Source organism: Battus philenor, unplaced genomic scaffold (assembly GCF_028537555.1).
Source record: "Battus philenor isolate CCGP_79_NKW_IND1 unplaced genomic scaffold, ilBatPhil1.0.hap1 SCAF_3, whole genome shotgun sequence".
In the NCBI taxonomy this organism is placed as follows: domain Eukaryota; kingdom Metazoa; phylum Arthropoda; class Insecta; order Lepidoptera; family Papilionidae; genus Battus; species Battus philenor.
Genome location: NW_027181693.1, coordinates 877,167 through 898,919, shown reverse-complemented (window position 1 = coordinate 898,919; position 21,753 = coordinate 877,167). Strand labels below are relative to the sequence as shown.

Below are 21,753 nucleotides of genomic sequence, written 5' to 3'. Positions count from 1 at the left end.
CTTTTCTTACCACAGTACGTTCCGCCGAAGTGACGCTACTGAATATCTTTTAACATCTCATTTAACAACACATTTAAAGATTTTACTAGAATATTAATTAAAAATAGAAGTTAGGATAATTATAAGTAATTTATTTGTCTGTGATAAATCTTAAAACAGGGATCCGTACATAAGCCCATATTACAATTTTAACATTCATATTTATATTCCCGTCTTTTGAAATTTGCACTGCAAACAACGCAACTTCTACTTCATTTATATTCCTATTGATTTATAAATTGAAAGTAAATGCCTTTCGGTCATCATTAGTAGATTATTATTGCAGTGATACCTTTTTATATTTTTAATGTTAGTTTACAAATACATAGTATACTTTAGAAGGATTGTCTTTTGAGTAAAGGCGCATTCAATAACATGATTGTACCCTTAGAGGAAACAATTCAATAACAACGCAATATAAGGAACGGCAAATGGATGCCATCTAAATGCGGCGTTGGTACACACGGCGTGTTCAGTGGAAGCCAAAAACTCTATGACGGGGTGTTGACTTATAATTTTTTCCATATTTTGTTCTTCATTTTTCTTCTTCCATAATTCACATAATCTCGCATTCTCTCTTCTTTCTTCCTTCATATATTTCGCTTTATAAATTTTATTTATATTCTGTTCATATATCGCCTTCTATTCGTCGCGACATTTCTCACCGTATTACATTTTTGTTTTAATATTTGTTGATCTCAGCTGTTAAACTTTATTTATTACAATATAACAGCTATCAATAGGACAGGTTTCAAGGTTCAACTAAACAAGGTAGTTTGTCCACCGCGTGGGCGAAAGCCCAATGCGCTTGCCGGTCTGTGATCATTTCGTGTTTGTATTGAAAATGAAAACTAAAAAAAAATTGAATTCAAGAATGGTAGAAATAAGTTCCTTCAGGTTCCAGATTTAAAGAGAGCCTGTATCTTGGATAACTTTTAGGAATTCGAACATCAACTATATCTGTGTTATATATGTGTGTATTTTGCATTACTCCTTATATTCTGCAAGGCATGATATTAATGCAGTCGTGAATATTCGACAGATTACCCCCACTGCAAGGTATATACTTCTCCCAAAGGTATCTATAGGGGGATTTACCATAATCGCCACGGTTGGCAGGTTGGCGATGGCGATTCAACCCCTCATCTGAAAACTTGTTTGTGAACAGAAGCAATCCTATGTAATTAACGCAATAAGTGTGAATTGTCTAAGATTGTATCCCGGGAATCGAATCTCAGAACTTTTCATATTAATAATAAATGTATATTAGATTTATTAAACGGTTTTATTTAGTTCGACCCATACGGAATTTATTGGGATCATAATTAAAAATTGAAAGCACCTTCCCGTTGTCAGATTGATCTGAAATTTAATTTAGATGACAATACAATATAATAAAATCAATAACATTATAAATCTAAGATGGCCGCCGATACAAAATGGCGGATTACGTATTTTTCCTTAACCCCCTCAATATGGGTATCAAATGAAAGGGCTACACTAGTAAAACACGATGATTATGTCAAAATTTAAAATTCAAGATGGACGCCGTTCCAATATGGCGGACTAGGTACATATTTTTCCACAACCACCACAATATGGGTGTCAAACCGTTTAACTTAAAAGTTTTTTAAATGTATTTATTTAGTTGCTAACTGAAGTACTAATCATGTATAAGCTAGTTCAAGGACTTTATAAGAAACAAAAACATACACTTGTACGTGTTTTGTTTTCAAAATGCGCCCGGCGTGTGTGTAACATAATGTTCCTAACGGTTAGAACAATGCCAGATGATATCGGCCACGCACCGTGAGCATAACTGAGCGTGGATCAAGATTGTGCGGTCGGCGTATACTATGAGTACCTAATTTTTTCTTTCTTGTACTCTTAGATGTACAGCGTATTAAATGCCTCTTAACATGTATGGGAATACGTAATTACAGAATTTTTGTTTAAATCTAAATAAGTAGAGTCAATAATGACAGGTTATATATGTATACGAACATGTGCTGGATTTACCGTGTTGTACAAATGCGTAATTGAAAATTGATTCATCTTAGGGTAGGAACATATATTTTTTTATTGCCCCCACTTTTTGAGGATCTCTCATTCTCCTGTCGTGTTTAGAGTTAGGACGATACAACTCAGGTATAGCATTTTTTTATTTCACTTTCTCCTTTCATCCTCCACAATCTCTTTTGTTACCTTTTCCTTCTGTTCTTCACAGTCTCTATCGGTTTTCTCATTCAAATCGGTCCCCGTTTCTAGACCACAGTTTGTTGCATTATCACAATTATGACTCAATTTATCTAATTGGTTATGTTATCTTATTTACTTAACTTATATTGCTTTATTCACGACTAGTTTAGGATCTTACTTACTAAGCTATCACCGCTGTGTTATTGAGATATATATATTTATATATATACATACATATATATAAATGAATGTTTGCCTGTATGTCCTTTATAAAAACGTAAAACATGCTGATGATCTTTAGCAAAGTTGTTGTGCATGAGTCCAAGGTTTCTAAGCTGGTATGCCAATTTTCGACAGAAGGCTTCACTGTCATTCCAATGAATTTCATATATCACCGTGAAAGTTCGTAATGATTATTTGAATTCAAACAAAAACCTCGAACGAATGATGATTTTTCAAGTTGTGCGTGTGATATAAGAATTTATGTAAATTATGAACAAAAAAAAACTTAATATTTTTTTTGTTAAATTCCACGCGGACGTAGTCGCGTGGCAAAGCTAGTGTTTATATAATTTACAAAATTAGATTTTATGGTTATTTCGTGCTCATGCGCCGATTTTATTGATTAAACTATGATAAAACCTGTAATGACTTATGCATGTTTATAATAAGCACTAGAAGTACTTAACCAACTGAAATCGTTTCAAGGTAAAATATACGGCAAGTTTATTCAAAGGTAATGCATTGTTATGATAATTTTTAAACGGTTTTATTTAGTTCGACCCGTACGGAATTTATTTGGATCAAAATTAGAAATTGAAATTTAAGCACCATCCCGTTGTCAGATCGATCTGAAATTTGGTACACACATTTAATTATGATGACTATACAATATAATAAAATCAATAACATTATAAATCTAAGATGGCCCCCGATACAAAATGGCGGATTACATATTTTCCCTTAACCCCCTCAATATGGGTATCAAATGAAAGGGCTACACTAGTAAAATACGATGATTATGTCAAAATTTAAAATTCAAGATGGCCGCCGTTCCAATATGGCGGACTAGGTACATATTTTTCCGAAACCACCACAATATGGGTATCAAAAAACCGTTTAACTTAAAAGTTTTTTAAATGTATTTATTAAATATACAGGGGTGATTGCTTATACGCTATAAAGGCGCGAATAAATTCATCTTGTTTAAATCACCCTGCACAAATTTAAATATTTAAATACGATATATTAATTTCTTTTTTATAATTGTCTTCTATAGACCGTTAACTTCTGGCAGTACAGTTTACAGTAGTAACAATAATTAGTTTTAATACACAGTAATCCTAGTTCTAAAAACTACAGGATGATTGAGTATTTGTGTGAAAGTTTTTATACCTATCTTCAATCACCCTGTAAAAGCAATCACTCTAAAATATGCAACATTAATTTGTTTTTTTTTTCTATTGGAATGAAACAGGCCAATGATATCTGGCTGTAAATCTGCCGGAAATGAAAGTGAAAAATAATTAAAAAGATAAAAGATTAGATACGTTTATTCAACATTGGAACTTTTAACAGAAGTCTTATTGATGGACAATTTATTAATTATTTATATCTTTAATTTATTGTTGTTTTTACTATACTCTGCTTCGCATGCTTTTATAGTTGTGGAGACGAAGCAAGAAGAAACTCCACAACAACACATCTTTTAACAAAGTTTAATAAATATTTATAAATAAACATTTTATCAGATACAGCCTAAATGAAATCAAAATAATCAAATGACATCACCGCCAAGGATTCTTGTCATTTAAATATTCGATTATTCAATTATAAGCTTTTATAGTCAATTTATTTTTAAAAATGTTCAGTTCAATGATGTTTTGTGGCATTTTATTATATCTGATTCATTTATTTTAATATGCAGTAACACGAATTTTTAAAATGCTTTTTCGTACAATATAATATATTATTTTATATTAACACTTTTACAGTTATAACCAATAAGGTATAGGAGTTGGACGTAACTATAGGCTACCACGGTTAAATTTAAACCTCAGTTAAAGTAACCATTGATTCAAACTAGAGTTAGTTCAGTTTCTAAACTGTGACAAACTTATGTCAATATTGTTCTCAATTTAAACACTCATGTCAATAATGACATCCAAATATTTAGTCACAAACGCCGAACAATGTGTGCTTTGAAATGGAATGCTAATGCAACGTTCGGAAACCTCTCAAATGCTAATGTCACGTAGGTTTATCAACGAAGAACGCCCAATTTACAGCGACCCATGCATAATCTGTTTTTTTTTTCTATTTTTTATCTATGACCTCCGTTTTTGGTGTCCTCTCATTTCTCACGCCTTGTGTGGAATAGGGACGTGACAAATTTTTATTCTATATCCTCTTACGTCATTATTTACTGCTTTTATACTTCACATGATCATTCATTACTTGCAGATCTTTTTTCTTGCATCTCCACTGTTTTCTTACCAATTTTTTTTCTCTTTATAATATAAAGGATTTGGTAGCGTCACGTAAAAAACGTTTGTTAAACCTTTATATTCCTGGCCACTACAATAAAAATGCTCTTTGTTTTAATTTTTGACGAATTTTAATTTGAACGCAGATTTGAATTCGGAACACATCAGTGATGTGACCGTAGTCATTTGAGTTGATTTTGAGGAAAAAATACATGCACAGACTGTAGCTAATCTTTGTACGCTAAATTTATACAATTTCATAAAATTAATTTAACAGTTCTTGATTGTTTTTGGAGATGAACCACGTCTCATGACGACATTTAATTTACTTGAATCTATTATTGATATTTTTACACGGAATACACTATCGTTCGAGTGTATCAAAAGCCTTGCTATAAATTCTTATGATATTTCAATCTTTGTTTTTCTTTACAGGATTTTTTATTCAGTTCGTAGACTTTTGTATTTATTATATGCCATACACCATGGATATTTAATGGAATCAGACGTTATTTTGCGGAAGTCCATCCTCAGTAAGAAAAGGACCAATATTTAACCACTTCTGCACATGTAGTGGTAGTCGTGCAACAAAGTGCACCGCCCGCCAGCCCGCTGATAAATGCGCACGCGGCAAACAATGCTAATTACACAACTACCACCGTTAAATCACTCACGTGTTTCACCTCTCCACGGGGCATCTTCAGGAGTTATGTTACACCGATTAGTGGACCGGACTCTGTGTTGCACGACTACTACTGCATGTGCGAAAGTGGCTAAATATTGGTCCTTTTCTTACATACACTTTGAAGTTTTTAAACATATCACTTGATACCTTCTTGCATTGTTATCCTCTTTGGTCGTGATTTCCTGAACGCGGAGTATTAATCACCTTTGTGTTAAATTCTAACGTGACTGCCTTTAAGATCTATCACTCCGAGTATCAACAAGTTCACAGTCGCTTAGATATTTAGAGACTTATGTTCGAGATTTATCTGCAAGATCGAATTAGGAACGAGAGGATACGTAGATGAAAGTGACCGACATAGATCATGAGATTGGCAAGCTGAAGCGAGAGTATGCCACATAATTCGCAGAACAGAGGAGAACAGATGGAGATCACGTACCAATAAGCACAGACACAGAGACGACTTGTTAAGGCCTGAAGACACTGGGTGTAGGTAACTTCGAACCGATCCTTTTTGAAATCTATTAGAGGGGGGGGGGGGGGCTTCAACAGTGGGCTTCTTTTTGAAATAATGATGAATGAAATCCGAAAACAATGCGTACACGTCTTCGTTGTAACTGGGATATGATCACCCAGAGTAAATTTTAAAACTCGTGGACCTTTGGTTTCACAAATTTTCCAAACCAAAATGGAAGCCGCAAAAAATTGAATTAGACACATTTCAATGTGTTCTATATATTATTCTCTTGAGTTACCAAAGTAAATAATCTCTAAGACAAAACCGTTCTATGAGACATTGTTAATAATGAGAGGTCAATTAAACCTGGTCGCTTGGTACTCTTGTCTTTGCAGTTTAAGTAAGTGTTTTTACACAATATTTGCTTCGCACTAACATGTCGGTGTTGCCTTGCGCAAGTGAGACCAAGTCGCTAATTCAGATTGTTTTACCGTGCAAATAGGATACATGGTTTTAAGATTTTAGAAGTAATTTACTTCGATATTTTTGACTTCATTGGAAAGACGACTCTATTATTATAGATAATAAGAAAGTAATTCTTATATACTTTTGTCATCCTTACTACTTATTTTTCATTTGTATGATGCGTGGTTCGGACCTGGTTGTACCAGCGCATGGGGTTGCGGCTTCATGGTCGCCGTCATTCCAGTTTTCATGTGATCAAAAGTAATCACCATCTTTCAATTAAACCCGCCTTGTACATATAATGGAAAATGGAGTTCCATCAGTATCGAAGATTCAGTCTTCAGGTCCACATCTTCGGTCTGCATAACCGCTAGCAGTATTAGACGAAGTCGTACCTCTCTTCTCTTAGATACCCTCCCATCGGAATGTCAAACCAATGATCTTGGCGGCCTTTTAAATACAATGAAAAAATGCTACCAGATGAGATCATCAAATAAATTAAATCCGTCAGAAAGACCTGAATGCGGACTGTCGCAACCAGTCCTATAGAAGATCAGGGGAAGAAGGCTTATATCTAGCAATGGATATTCAAGGCTGCCTAGATGATGATGGAACAGCATTTCATCAAGACTAAAAAAAAGTCTAAACAGTGCATTGCACATTTTTTACCTGGTATAAAATGAGAAGAGTACATATAAAAGGAGTTCCGTGTTTGAAAGCAAGGAAAAAAAGTAAAAAAGGTTAACTCTATATATATTAGCCTTTCTAATATTCTTACTCTCCCATGTAACACATACATTTTTTATATTAAAACGAAAGGTTAAAAACGTGTTAGAGTCCATTTTCTATTTGACCCCCTCTTAACAATCAAATTGCCCCCCTGTGCGTCGTGAGCCCCATGTTTTTTTTTTCTTCTTTCGTGGGCCCTATGTTGGGAAACACTGCTGTTATAGAAATATTAGAAAATAAGCGAAATAACTAGAAACTTAATTGTAACAGAGCCGACGGTGGGGGGTTTTAGTCAGTGAAAGTCTGACACTGATGGGCCCTCCATTCCCAGGCGTCCATTTGAGGATCCCCCCCCCCCGTCTAGAAATTTTATTTTAGAAATATAGGCTCTGACTATGTTAGAGGAAAACTTTGTAATATCTAATATGTAAAATTCTCGTGTCACGGTGTTCGAACTTGAACTCCTCTGAAACGGCTTGACCGATTTTTACCAAATTCTATATGCGTATTCAGTAGGTCTGAGAATCGGCTACTATCTATTTTCCATACCCCTAAGTGATAAGGGTGTTCCACCCCTAAATTATTTTTATTTATTTTTTAGACAAATTTTTTAGTTTTTATTTTATTATGATACAGCATACAGAAATACATACAACCTTAAATTTTCACCCCTCTACGATCAACCCTTATTTTTATTTGTTAATTTAAAACTTAATTTTTTTTTGCAAAACAACGTTTGCGAGATCAGCTAGTAAAATATAAAAAAAACACTGCTCTACACAAGTTTGAAGATTACAAAACGCAGTACGGTTTCTTTGATTGAACTAAATTTTAACAGCTGGGCAAACAGTTCGTTCAAACTAAACAGTTTCTATATTAATACGAAGTTATCGACTTCCTCGTACATACCACGTATTATTGACCGGATCAGGTGGAGCAGTTTACTTGAAATTATGTGTAATTATTGATATGTATACGCCGGAATTCGACAGTTATAGCCCTAACTAGGTGAATTCAAAATGAAAATTAAAGTTGCGGAAAATCTCTGAATTAGGGCAGAGAAAAAACGGAGGCGTTCTTTAGGGGTGGATATTTTACTTTTTATTACACTAAAATGATGAAATAAAAATATGGTTAAGAACCATTTACTAGACCTATAATTATCTATCTGTTAATTCATTTATATTTCTTCTTCTGTTTCTTTCTGAGGCAAGAGCTATCTAACCAATACTTATCGAAGTCAGTTAGATGTTTTTATTTATTATTATTAGATATGTATGTATGATTACGTATGTTTATGTTCGTTTGTTTGTAAATATGTATTTTTTGTACACGTAAACTACCCATTATTAGTACTTTTACCTTTTCCATACTATGGTTGTTTGTAAGAGATTGCCTTGTGTGATAAGACCGCCCATTGTACCTTTTTGTATATTATTGTAAAACTTATTAAATGTATCTTAACGTGTACAATAAAGAATATTAAATAAATAAAATAATTTCACATAAATCGCTCCACCAGTATCACCTACTGCCACTAGAGACAAGCATTTCTTCGAGTTACTTCTGTAACTTTAAGGATCTCACTTCTGATTGGATTTCGCAGCAAAACTCCGACCCTTCGTTGCCCTTTTGGTGACCTTGGGCTTTATTATGAGGCTCATTTTAATTCGGATTACTGTACTTAAAAATTAATTATTGTTTATTGTCTGTCCTTGCAGTCTTTACTGCGAGAAGTCATAAGGCTGTCGCATTCTAATAAGAAAAATAATGTAAGATATACTACTAAAACAAAATAGGGCCCACCATCATTTTGCCTCTTAATTTATGCGCATACATGATTATTAAACTTTTACAATTAGTCGATGTTGTATTAGGGTTTTACACATTAAGTAAACACAAAATAACGTTTGAATTGTTTAATTTTATCGCAATACACTCAAATACATATTTTTAGAGAAAATGAGCACACAGCTAAACAAAGTGTGATCAAAGTATTGCGCTTAAAGCAAGACTGAGAACACAAACGATTGAAAATTTAAGAAATGGATAAATTTAAGCACTTTACTTTTTTGTCTTCCCACTTGAAATCATCGAAAAAGTTAACTTTTAAAACATCATTATGAACCAATAAACATGTGTGCTAGAAGTGGTAGTGCTTCATTTTGTCAATGATTAGTATATGAGTTATTTATAAACACGATTCGAGACAAAGTTGCGGTGGGCCCTATTTTGTTTTGAGTAGTTTATATAAGAGGTATAACTTTATACAGGTTGTTTGGAAATAGATGTAAAAGCGTCAAAGCTTTTTCCTCACAAATCACCTAGTAGAACATGGATGCACAGACCGCGACCCGCCTGTCGTATACAGGTGGCCCGCCGACAGCAAAAATAATACTCTCGTACATTCGAAAAATATTGAATTCTATTCCAGAATAAAACCAAAAAAATTTAATTACCTATACTTCTGGCGGCCGGCCCGCCATCAGTTCATGATTTGCCCGAGTGGCCCCTAGTCTTAATAAGTTCTGTGCAACCAAGTTGTAGAATGTACGAATAGATCATGTGATCAACACATTCAGTGTTCATCACTCGGATCCGAGTATTTGGCACCCATGCGTGCTATGTCCCGACCACTCGGTTCCGTAAAATGATTATTTTTATGAAAACAATAATAATAAACATATAAATTCATATACATTACCAAACTTCATTTGTTTTTATGAAATTAACTTTGAAAAATATTGGACCTGGTTTATTATTTTTATTTATAACGAAAGCATCAAAAGTTAGTGTTAAGACGTTTCTTTTTTAAACGGTTTTATTTAGTTCGACCCGTACGGAATTTATTTGGGTCAAAATTAGAAATTGAAATTTAAGCACCTGCCCGTTGTGAGATCGATCTGAAATTTGGTACACACATTTAATTTTGATGACAATACAAAATAATAAAATCAATAACATTATAAATCTAAGATGGCCGCCGAAACAAAATGGCGGATTACATATTTTTCCTTAACCCCCTCAATATGGGTATCGAATGAAAGGGCAACACTAGTAAAACACGATGATTATGTCAAAATTTAAAATTCAAAATGGACGCCATTTCAATATGGCGGACTAGGTACATATTTTTCCACAACCACCACAATATGGGTATCAAAAAACCGTTTAACTTAAAAGTTTTTCAATGTATTTATTGATTAATATATGTTTTATGTAAGAATTTCAAATGAATTTATTTAGACCAAAATTAGCATTAATGTATATATAATAAATTATTTACTTTATGTATATACAGACAAAGAAATTTTGAAAGCAAACAATTTTTGCATAATTCGTTTATTGCATTGCATATATTTATTCACGGATGGTTGTTAAGATGGTTTCTGCATGTCGGTCAATGAGGCAATCTTAGTTGTGAGATAATCTACGTGGAATTCCGTGAATATATTACTTTTTTATATTAATATCATTATGAAATGTTCGCACGACCTTTCGCCTCAAACTGTTGTAAATCACGATTTAAATTCCGTTATGGCTTGAGTTTTATACCAAAACATACGTAAAAATTTTGAGTTCTAAAGTGATATGTTAAATCGATTTATCGCAATCGTCTTTTCTGTCCAAAGCCGCCTATTTAAGGCATAGGCATTCAAAGATATATATATATATATATATATATATATATCAATTGGAGATATACTATAATCGCCACGTTTGACAGGCGGTTTTTATGGTGCACATGACTGCTGCCTATCCTCTGGAGACTTTTTTGAACGAGTGGAAATCCTATATATTAATAATTGTATTATTGAATGGAATCAGGCGTTACCTTGCAAAGTGAAGAGAAAGAGAAGAGAGAGAATGAGAAGAAGAGTGTGAAGTGTTTAAGATTCGGGAATCGAACCCGCGAACTACGATTGCAATCGCAGTCCTCAACAGCCTTAAGGTTTCAGTAGCCATAAGTACAACTTAAAGTTCTCATCTGCTTGCCAATGTTATATTACGTTATATTAGCACATTTTTTTTTAAATCTTTACTACGTAACTGTATCTGGATATACCATTTAAATATATCAAACATAATTTTGACTCTTATATAATGCGTTTAAATTCTTCGTTCAGCTATGCAGAAGTTCATCAAACAATATGCCTCGCTTACGTCTGTTTTAACTAAACATAAACAAGGCTTGGAGGTTGTCAGTGTCGAAACATTACGTGGTAAGGTTTTAAACTTCCAAAGCGGCTTACTTAGTTACAAGCCCGTATCTAAGTTATTTAAATGTTACATCATACGAAGGGCTCAATGCGTAACTTTTTAACTTAACTGGATATGGTTTATGTCATATTTACGTCGTAAATTTTTGACTTTCACAGCTGCTGTCTGCAAATTTATATAAAGGTGCATAAGTTTTATAACGGTAAATAAATAAATTGATAATAATAAAAATATAACGCGTTGCTCTGTCTGTTGAGATGTAAAATAAATATGAATGTTATTTTAAATTATCTACATAATATTAAATTAGAATTCATTAAATTTTATCTATCGTCATATGACAAGTGATTTTTATGTTCTGTTTGATACTTATATTTCTTCTTTCTTTAATCCGATGCACGATGTCCGATCCTGCGCTGCCAGCATTAAGCGACTTTCTACAACCTTAATTATGTGTTAAACACTGTGTTTGGCACTAATCGGTGTAACATAACTCCTGAAGATGCCCCGTGGAGGGGTGAAACACGTGTTGAGTGATTTGGCGGTGGCGGTTGTGTGATTCGCATTGTTTGCCGCATACGCATTTATCAGCGGGCTGGCGGGCGGTGCACTTTATTGCACGACTACCACTGCATGTGCGGAAGTGGCTAAATATTGGTACTTTTCTTACTTAGGATGGATTTCCGCGAGGTAATGCTTGATGATTAAAAAAAAACCTTAACTATGTCGTCGGTTCACCAAATGAAGGCTTTATCTACGCCTCTACTGGCTGGTCGCAACTCGAGAACCTTCCGGCCCTGCCCACTGCCACTTAAGATGAACGATTCTTCGAGTTACGTCGATGATCTTGTTTATTCGGATCTCAATCAGCGTACCCGAGCATAGCTCTCTCCATTTGTCTCTCGGTGACTTTTAGCCTTTATTTGGGGTCCGTTGTTAGACAATTTGTTTTATTAGTGAAATAATTTACAACGGTTAGCGTCTGACCATTCGACAGTTGTATCGATAAACAATTTGTTATTTTAGTAAATGACATCAGTGCTTGAATGAAAAATAAGGTTCAAGGTTAGTATGCTATCGGTCGCCATAAAAATGACGAAGATGTATAAAGACATAGATATGTTTTTGTATAATAAATATTCAATAGTTGAACAAACAGACGACGTCGTCCTGTCTATGAATTATCAATTCTCTAACCTTAATAAATGACAAATGTCATTTCATTATGCACACATACACGCAAACACGCACACGTTTATAAAATACATATATAGTCAGTTATTTAATGTTTTCTATTTTCTATTATATTCTGACTTGAAAAACAGGTCTATACATAGAACAGAAGTCTTGACTTAACAAATTTTGTGATGAAAATATATAGCAAAATAAATGTAAATATTTTCCCCCTAGATCAATATTAAGTTTTACAGCAGGAATCATGTAGTATAAAGCCTGATAGATTGTATGTATGTTATAAAGTGGTGAATTTTGATTTGTAAACTTTAAGGCTTTTATACCGATTTACAATCGCCCTGTATATATGGATCATGTGAAATACACGGTAATTTATTTTTGTACTTGTATACGATATACCCACAAAATAGTTTATCATGTGTTTATACTAGACAGTACTGTTCGATTTTGTGATAATATTAGGGGAACCGGAAAGTAAAGTCGTTTCTGTCGACATATTTTACAAAAAAAAAAAACGATTGTTTTTTACCGCTATGGCATTGAAAATTTGTTTACTAGATGGCAAAAGGTTGATAACGAAGGTGAATATATTGTTGATTAAAAAAAACTTGTTATGAATGCAGTCGTGTGAATTTAACTTACGAAATCGACATTACTTTCCGGTCCCCTTAACACATGATGATTTATTATAGATGTAATATATTTGTTAAATGTGTGTCATTTGTCAACTTTTACACCCATTTACAATCGCCCTGTGTAAACGGATGTCAAATATATTACGTTGATTTTTTTATTTTTATTTTTATTTTTTCTATTGCTATACGATAGAACAGTAGCTTTTGTCAGTACATTCTGCAGGAATATATAGTAAACAATAATACGGTACCCACACATCGACCTTTGGAAAGAGACAATCGGCTAATTTCGGCTTCGTGTAGCGTTATCTCTGTCCCACTCTACTTATATGACGTTTTGACAGTCATATCACATGCGACATTTATCGTCGGGTACTATATATAAAATATTCTTACTGTATTATATATATAATTTTGATATATCATACCCTATTTGAAGCTATTAAATCTATATTCAATCATATGCGTGTAATATAAACTTGTAAGTTTTACCCAGATGGTGGAACAAGTTTGGTTCCACCAACACTACGTATAGTTGTCTATTTATTGTAATGAGATGAATTTTAATGTGACGTGAGATGCTGGAAAATTACATCTGTTAGACACGAAAATTATCGCTAAAGCCTCAAGGATTTGAAAACAATTAAAATAAACTTTGATTTTTTATTAGTCTCCTAGAGTTTCCACTGATAAAACCTTCACTCATTGAATATATTTATAATAGATTTTAAGAAGCTTGTTCGTATTGATTAGTTATATGTTATTTCGAAACTCAATGACAATGTGAATACGAGGTTCTAATCTATTTAACTACAAACAGCTATGAAGGGAATTTGTTTGTGATTTATAAGTGTTTGAATCAGGAATAAGGATATTACTTGCCTAACGAAAGTAGTAATATCCCAGCTGATTGGTTGAAGTAATAGTGTACAATTTTTTTATTTCTCTTTCTCTTCGCTTTCCTAACAAATTTTTTATCTATTTCTATCTGATCTTACTTCACACGTCACATTTCGTTTTCTATACGACCTAATCGCATTTACTCTTATTTATTTGTTTTATAAATTTACAATTTTTGCTTTAATTTTTTATTTATATATCTATTCAATGACACTAATAATTTACCTTACTATCTAATATATAAAATTCTCGTGTCACGGTGTTCGAACTTGAACTCCTCTGAAACGGCTTGACCGATTGTTACCAAATTTTATATCCGTATTCAGTAGGTCTGAGAATCGGCTACTATCTATTTTCCATAACCCTAAGTGATAAGGGTGGTCCACCCCTAAAATTTTTTATTGTATTTTTTATACAAATTTTTTGGTTTTTATTTTATTATGATACAGCATACAAAAATACATGCAACCCTAAATTTTCACCCCTCTACGATCAATCCTTATCTTTATTTTGTTAATTAAAAACTTTAATTTTTTTGCAAAACAACGTTTGCGGGATCAGCTAAGTTTTTATATATTATTACCATTCATATTTACGTTTTGTTTTCTTATAGGCGAGCTTAACCAGATCTTTTATTTAGTTGCTTTCATTCCTGTCAATGGATTACTCCACCACATCTAAGCAAAACCTTAGAAATCATTGGGAATTTAAGATTCTGGTGTGGTGTTGGACCTTCATCTGTAACGTGGACAGACAACTTAGGTAGACACTTGATGCAGATCACTTCTAAGTGGTACTATAGGAAAATTATAGCAAGCAGTAGAAGATGGTCATGATAAAATACACTTGTCTCTTTCTAGTGTAAACATGATCTTATACAAAAAAAAACGAAATGTTTCTGTCTTACTCTATGTACTGTTTAGTAAACACTTGTCACAATCATGTAATGATGGTAGACTTCTATAAAAAGCAATGAATCGATGACATCAATGATAAATAACAATGCCAATGACGTCACGCAAGGCCGACGGCAGCGGGTCGACGGTGAACTGCATCGATATACAACCTTTGTATACCCATTACGATCCCAATGGCCGATGGTTCAGTGGTTAGTAGTTACGGTTTACGGTGATAGCGGGTTGGTTCTGATAGAATCACTGGACAACATATCAATGATATCACTATTTTTTCTACTTATAGCGACTTTTGGGCGATTTGTACAATTTTCGTATTATTTATTTTGATCCATTGCATATATCTTACATGGTGTTTTTGATGTAACATATAAATTCAAAGGTTGTAAAAGATGTTTTATTAAAAAAATAGTTTTTACACCTATTTCCAATCAACTTGTATAAATCAAACATTCTGAAATACGTTACATTAATTTGTTTTCTTTTTGAATGCTACAGATAAATAAATATTGACAGTACATAATCTGGAAGCACAGATAAACAATGCTTTATTTAAATTTAATAATTCGAATTTCGAATTTTTTTTTACTAGACACCACAGATTATTTCAACTTCGCATTGGCTGTAAAGTATCTATCGATGTTCTCATGTTTAAATTTAAAAGTAAAGAATACACAAACAGTTTGCATTACTTGTGATGAAACATAGTCGTGTGCATCGCTCATTTGTAATAAATGCGACGCCAGTATGCAAGGAAGCACTTTCCCCTGCGACGCCATCTTATAATGCGTATTCCGCATTGTTTTAAAAACATTGCCGGTAATTGCAAGTCATTTAAAAGTAGCACTAGCTTTTAAATGACTAATTACACTTACTCTATTGATATACAAAAACATCGATTTTAAAATTCGAAACCCTAATTAATTTGGCGGGAAATCGATACGTCATTTTGACAGTTCCAATTTGGCGGGAAACTATATGTCATAAAGAAATTACGTTTCTTAAAATGTTACTGTTAATAGAGTGGTATTTTTATTTATGTCTATATATATCTTTTATATTCACAGATATAAATGTCAGTGTAAATATGTGTTTAATTCTGAGGTTTGAAAAAAAGTGAAAGTCAATATTATTGCAAAAATACTTGAAAAATTGATCAATAAATATCTTTCCTTCTTTTTTTAAAAATTATGTATTTTAACATCAAAAATTCGAAATAATAATGTATTACTTATAAATACGAATTGAATATCATTTTTATACATATTAATTATCGTTATATCAATTGAAATAAATATAATATGTTGTAAAGATTTTAGTCGAATATACACATGCATACATACATACATATATGGCTCATAAATAAGTTTTCCAGAGGATAGGTAGCCGTGTTTATTGTGTACCATAATACCACACTGTGGTCGCCAACTATATATCTTTATATGAAACCATTGATATTTGTATATGGTATATATTAATTGACAACAAATTTAGTATACATCCAACCCTTTAGTTTGTATTTATGTTTTTTCATAACTTTACAATTTTAAAAATTACAATAGTCATATGAGTATAAAACACTGTAAAAATACATTTATTAATTATAGTAATTATTGCGTTTATTAGCGTGAAATTAACTTTTGGTTTACAGCAGTTAAACATGACGAGGTTTGAAAACTAAAAGGTTTGCTTTGATGAAAACCTTCCGCGATATACACCATTATATGCACATAGTTGAGTCATGACCTCAATACGCTATCATCCAAAATAATGATACAATACGATTATTTCAACCTCCTTGATTTGTTTATATTTTTATAATTAAATATGTCTCTATAATAACAAAGCAATTTGAATTTTAAATGTTACGAAATCATTTAAAATTTTGTTTGTGATATAATGATAAGAGACGTGATAAAACACTGCCTATTTCTAATAAAAATGCTTAAGATATACATCCTAGACCATTGATTATTTATCATTTATTTAATTTTATTCTTTCTCTATTTCTTTATTCTTTCCGAGGAATTTGCGATATAAGTCAGTTTGTTTAATTTATTATCGTATTTAAAATAACATAGTACACTGTATTCTAAATGAGTATATGCTATGTATATATGTATGTATATATTGTTGATGTATATAAGTTAACTACCTGTTATTTATTCCTCTGTTTCCATACTAAGGTTGTTTAGTAGAAAATGCATCGTGTGATAAGACATCTCATTTTACTTTTTTTTCTTTACTATTATACAGCTATGTATTTATTTTCAGCCATGTACAACGGGTGTCAAATTAAATAAAAAACTAAACTTTATTAAGAACTTAAAAAATGTTTAAGATTTAAGTTAAAATTAAAGTGATTTAAAATAATAAATAATTTTAATTTAGGCGTAAAAAATTTCTAGAATGAAAAATGAAATTTAAAAATAGAATAAAATTTAAAATGAATCGTTTAATACAAACCTGCAATCGACACACACACGTCCGCGAGCGCACACAAAGATTGACTGTAGACATAACCGAGATCCCCACCGCGAGGTAAGGGTTGCTTCACACGCGCTTCACTTTATTAGCTAACTTTAATTATTGTGTAACGTATCTCAAAACAAAGTTTCTTTTTAAACTGAACCTTTTTTATTTTAGCCGCATAACCCCCATATATATTCAAAACTACCAGTTGAAAGCCGCCTTAATCTAGAATCCTTAACAATCCTTTAGAAATAATATCATTTTTATATCAATAAAGTAAAATTTATTATAAATATACAAACTCTACGATAGCAATCTTTTGTTAACAATAATACGACATAAAATCAAAATAGATAATTAATTTAATTTTAAATAACGTTTTTTTTAATGGATTCTCACTGCTGCCCAAATGGCATTTGTATATTCTACGGGTATGAAGTGGCAGGGCGTAGAGCCTTTTTTTAAAGTAGCGAAGCTCGTAGACTGTCGAAGGAGCCTTCGCTTGGACTATATATTAAAGTGTATATATATATATATATATATAATATTCCACCATATAGCCCGGACATAGCGCCAAGTGATTACCACCTGTTCCTGTCCATGGCGAACGCCCTTGGTGGTGTAAAGTTGAACTCAAAAGAGGTTTGTGAAAAGTGGCTGTCCGAGTTCTTCGCAAATAAGGAGGGGGGCTTCTACCAGGGAGGTATTATGAAGTTGCCGTCTAGATGGAAACAGATTATCGAACAAAACGGCGCATATTTGAACTAAATCCGATCACTGTAACACTTTTTATAAAGCATTGAATAAAGAGCAAAAAAGCGGAAGGGAGATATTTGACAACCTGGTATTTGGATTGGTAGACCGCTGAGCTCTTAGATCGATCCATTGAACTCTCCATAGAGTGACTAAACTCAAGGGCCACTTCAACCCCACTGGACCTTGACTTGAGATTTCACTGGTCGATAATACTCGTTTAAGTATATAATATATTATGAATCTTTTTATCAACTACAGGCAGATCATTTGAACCTCCATCTCGCCTGATGTTAAGCGATGATGTCTAGGATGATATATCTCATCACGCGATGTTACTAAAAGATGTATATACTGCGCAAATAATCAAATCCATTAGTTATTTCGTATATATAATTAAGATTCTGTTTTAGTGCCTGAATTAATTTGGCAGTGATATAAAGGACGTCAAGATTTTTGCAAGTTTGAATACTAAGCACATATTTAATTAATTATTTGTTGATAAAATAAACATTACGTTGTTACGTTATATGTTACGTTAAATATGTGTATTCAAGTACGCTTACATAACATATATATATATATATATATATATATATATATATATACGTCATTTGCGTGTTTTCCTTATTTTTGTTATTAATTTGTAAACATGTTAATATCAAACCGTGTATCTCTCAATGAAACTATCAACTCAATAAAATACTTATAGTACCCGGCGATTAATATTGCACATCGATCTTTGGAAAGAGACAATCGGGTAATTTCGGTTTCGTAGAGCGTTATCTCTGTCATACGAAATACAACGACTGACAAAACATCACATAGGTGGTGTGGGATAGAGATAATGCTCTGCGAAGCCGAAATTAGCCGATTATTTCTCTCCAAAGGTCGATGTGCAATATTCATCGTCGTGTACTGACTTTGTCTGTGTCTCTGACTTTGTCTTCTAATTTAATATCCTACTGGATTTTCTCCATTCTTCTCTGAGCGTTTTATATTTTGTTCCTAGTCTTCAGGTCAAAAATCCATGTTTGGCATCCGTCGGTGAGGCACGATAAAATCTCAGAGTCCATAACCAATCTTCATGGTAGGTAGTCGGAGATGTGATTTGAATATGCCCTTATGAGCCCAATATTTTTTCAAGAAGATGACTACTCTTCAGTCAACTTCTATTGTATTTTTCCTTTGCTGAAGGAAACCTGTTTATCTAAGTACATATATTTTTTACGTATTCAATATATTATATATAGTAAATTTTAAATATTGTGTCACCTATAAACGAACACACAACAAACCCATTGTTGTTAATATATTATTATCGATACAGATTATATAAGCATACAGGTAGGAAATTAAAATATTTGTATTAAAATTTATTTGCATGTTTGGAAATTTCAAATTCAAAATTTTCTGACATGATAAACACTAAGTGAAAAAATTTTTGAAGATAAAAGAATAGTATTCTATATAATACAGTTGAAATCTGAGTATTTCAATAAGGGCACACAAGAAGCCATTATTTAGACCGAAATTTACAGTAAGAAAAGGACCAATATTTAGCCACTTCCGCACATGCTGTGGTAGTCGTGCAACAAAGTGCACCGCCCGCCAGCCCGCTGATAAATGCGCATGCGGCAAACAATGCGAATAACCCAACTACCACCGTTAAATCACTCGTGTTAAGTACTTACTTAGGTTAGACTTCCGCAAAATAACGCCTGATTCCATTAAATACGAAATGTACAGATATAACATATTTACATAGTTTAAATATGAAACATTTGCTGAAATTTTGCAGTAACTCAAGTTTATCGAAGCCTTCGGAAAGATCATCGTCTATAACATCGGTATAGTCAAGGTTACTATTGTAAATAGGCAGCGTATCGCGAGGCACGAAGGTAACATGTCGTATTTCGTTATGGACATGTTTGACATTGGCGGTGATGATGGAATCAGATCAACGCATGAATGCTGATGATCTATTCGTGATTGTCTACATGACCGAACATAAATGCTTAATTAGAGGAATTTGGTCATTGCTATATAAGCGCAACAGGTGCATTACAAACTTTTAACAATCTGTTTACATTCAAATGGCGTAAATGTGACATAGCTTCTAAATTTTTCGTCTCATGGTATACTGAATTTTTTCTAATCATTTTTACACTGTGGGCTTTGGGGCGTGACCTGTGGGCTTTTCGGCGATCTAACCTGACTACCACTACAAGACTCAAGACAAAGATATAAGTGTGAAGTTGTAGTTGAAGGAACGGGTGGGAAGTGGCACCATCGCTTCCATAATGGCCGCAACGATGCCACAAATTCCTAGATTATTGTAAGAATGTTGTAAAGGAGGTTATATACAAAATTAAAGTTCAGATTAAAAATATATGGTCGGGTATATTAGAAGAATAAATGTTAAATAAAGAAAACAGAAATTAGGAATTTCAAATTACAAAGTTAATGATATCAAAGAATATGGCGAAAGAAACGAGGCGACTCGTGTAAAGATTGTGAATGAAAGGAAGACAAAGAAGGGGAGCTGAAGCAATGGTAGAAAAGTAACACCATCGCCTCCCTAATGGCGGATAAAAACGCTGTCGCCAATTCTTAGATTATTGCGGGAAGGTTGTCAAGGAAGCTATAAACAAAAATAAACATTAGAATTAAAAAAATAAAAATACAGAGAATTTGAAATGTAAAATAAAAGGCATCAAATAATGTTGCGAAAGAAAAGAAGTGATACGTGTAATGATTGTTAATGAAAGAAAGAAAATGAAAGAGGATGTAGCAATAGAAACTGTGAAGGATGTGACAGGAGAACGAAAATTAAATAGTAAGAAATAATCATTATAAAATAAAGTCCCTGTCCCAAATACGACAAGGGGCACGAAAGGCCCCCCAATAACGGGTGCAAATAAATATAAACCAGACAAAGAAAAGATAACAAGAGTGGATTAATAAGGACATTGACATGGAGTTGGTAAGACTCTCACGACCCAAAAATCGTCCCGGAAATGCCAAGTGCCAAGTGCAACGCGCTAATTGTGGCCCCGAGCGTGGGAAGCGTACACCACTGGCCACGGAAAGGGGGGGGGATTGCGGCGAGGGGGGGGGTATGTCATGACGTACAGGCGGAGGCGGCCAAACTGTTTGGCCATTGTATTAACAGTTTGACTAAACCATTTATATTGTTTATTGGTTAATTAACAGCATCATTCTAGATAGAAAACTCTAGATTAAGATACAGAATTGTTAGTGTTAAACACATATCAAATTTTCTATCGAGTTTTGATGAATTTATTTATTCTATTCTCCTCAGATCTGAGACATTTATAAAAGCAATTGGTAAAGTTAACTATACGTGAACAAGTGATGTAATCTGTTGTAAGTTGAATAAAGTATATGTGAATTTAAACATGTAAAATTTGGACAACACTCCAATAAATTTGATATATTATAAACGATGCAATGTAAAAGAAAGAATTCCTCTACTAATGTACAAATAATATTATTAAAGGAATCGTAAGAGAAATCGATCAGGGCGTGTTTGGAACCCTGAACCTCGACAGCTGACAGACATCAAAGAGTAATTTAATAA

General features: G+C 33.0%; 1 protein-coding gene across 1 annotated transcript in view; it reads right to left on the bottom strand.

The window, feature by feature from the left end:
- LOC137926624 (uncharacterized) overlaps window positions 1-21,753 on the bottom strand; it is a 42,977-nt gene that overhangs the window by 7,667 nt on the left and 13,557 nt on the right. The gene's annotated exons all lie outside the window — the stretch shown is intronic.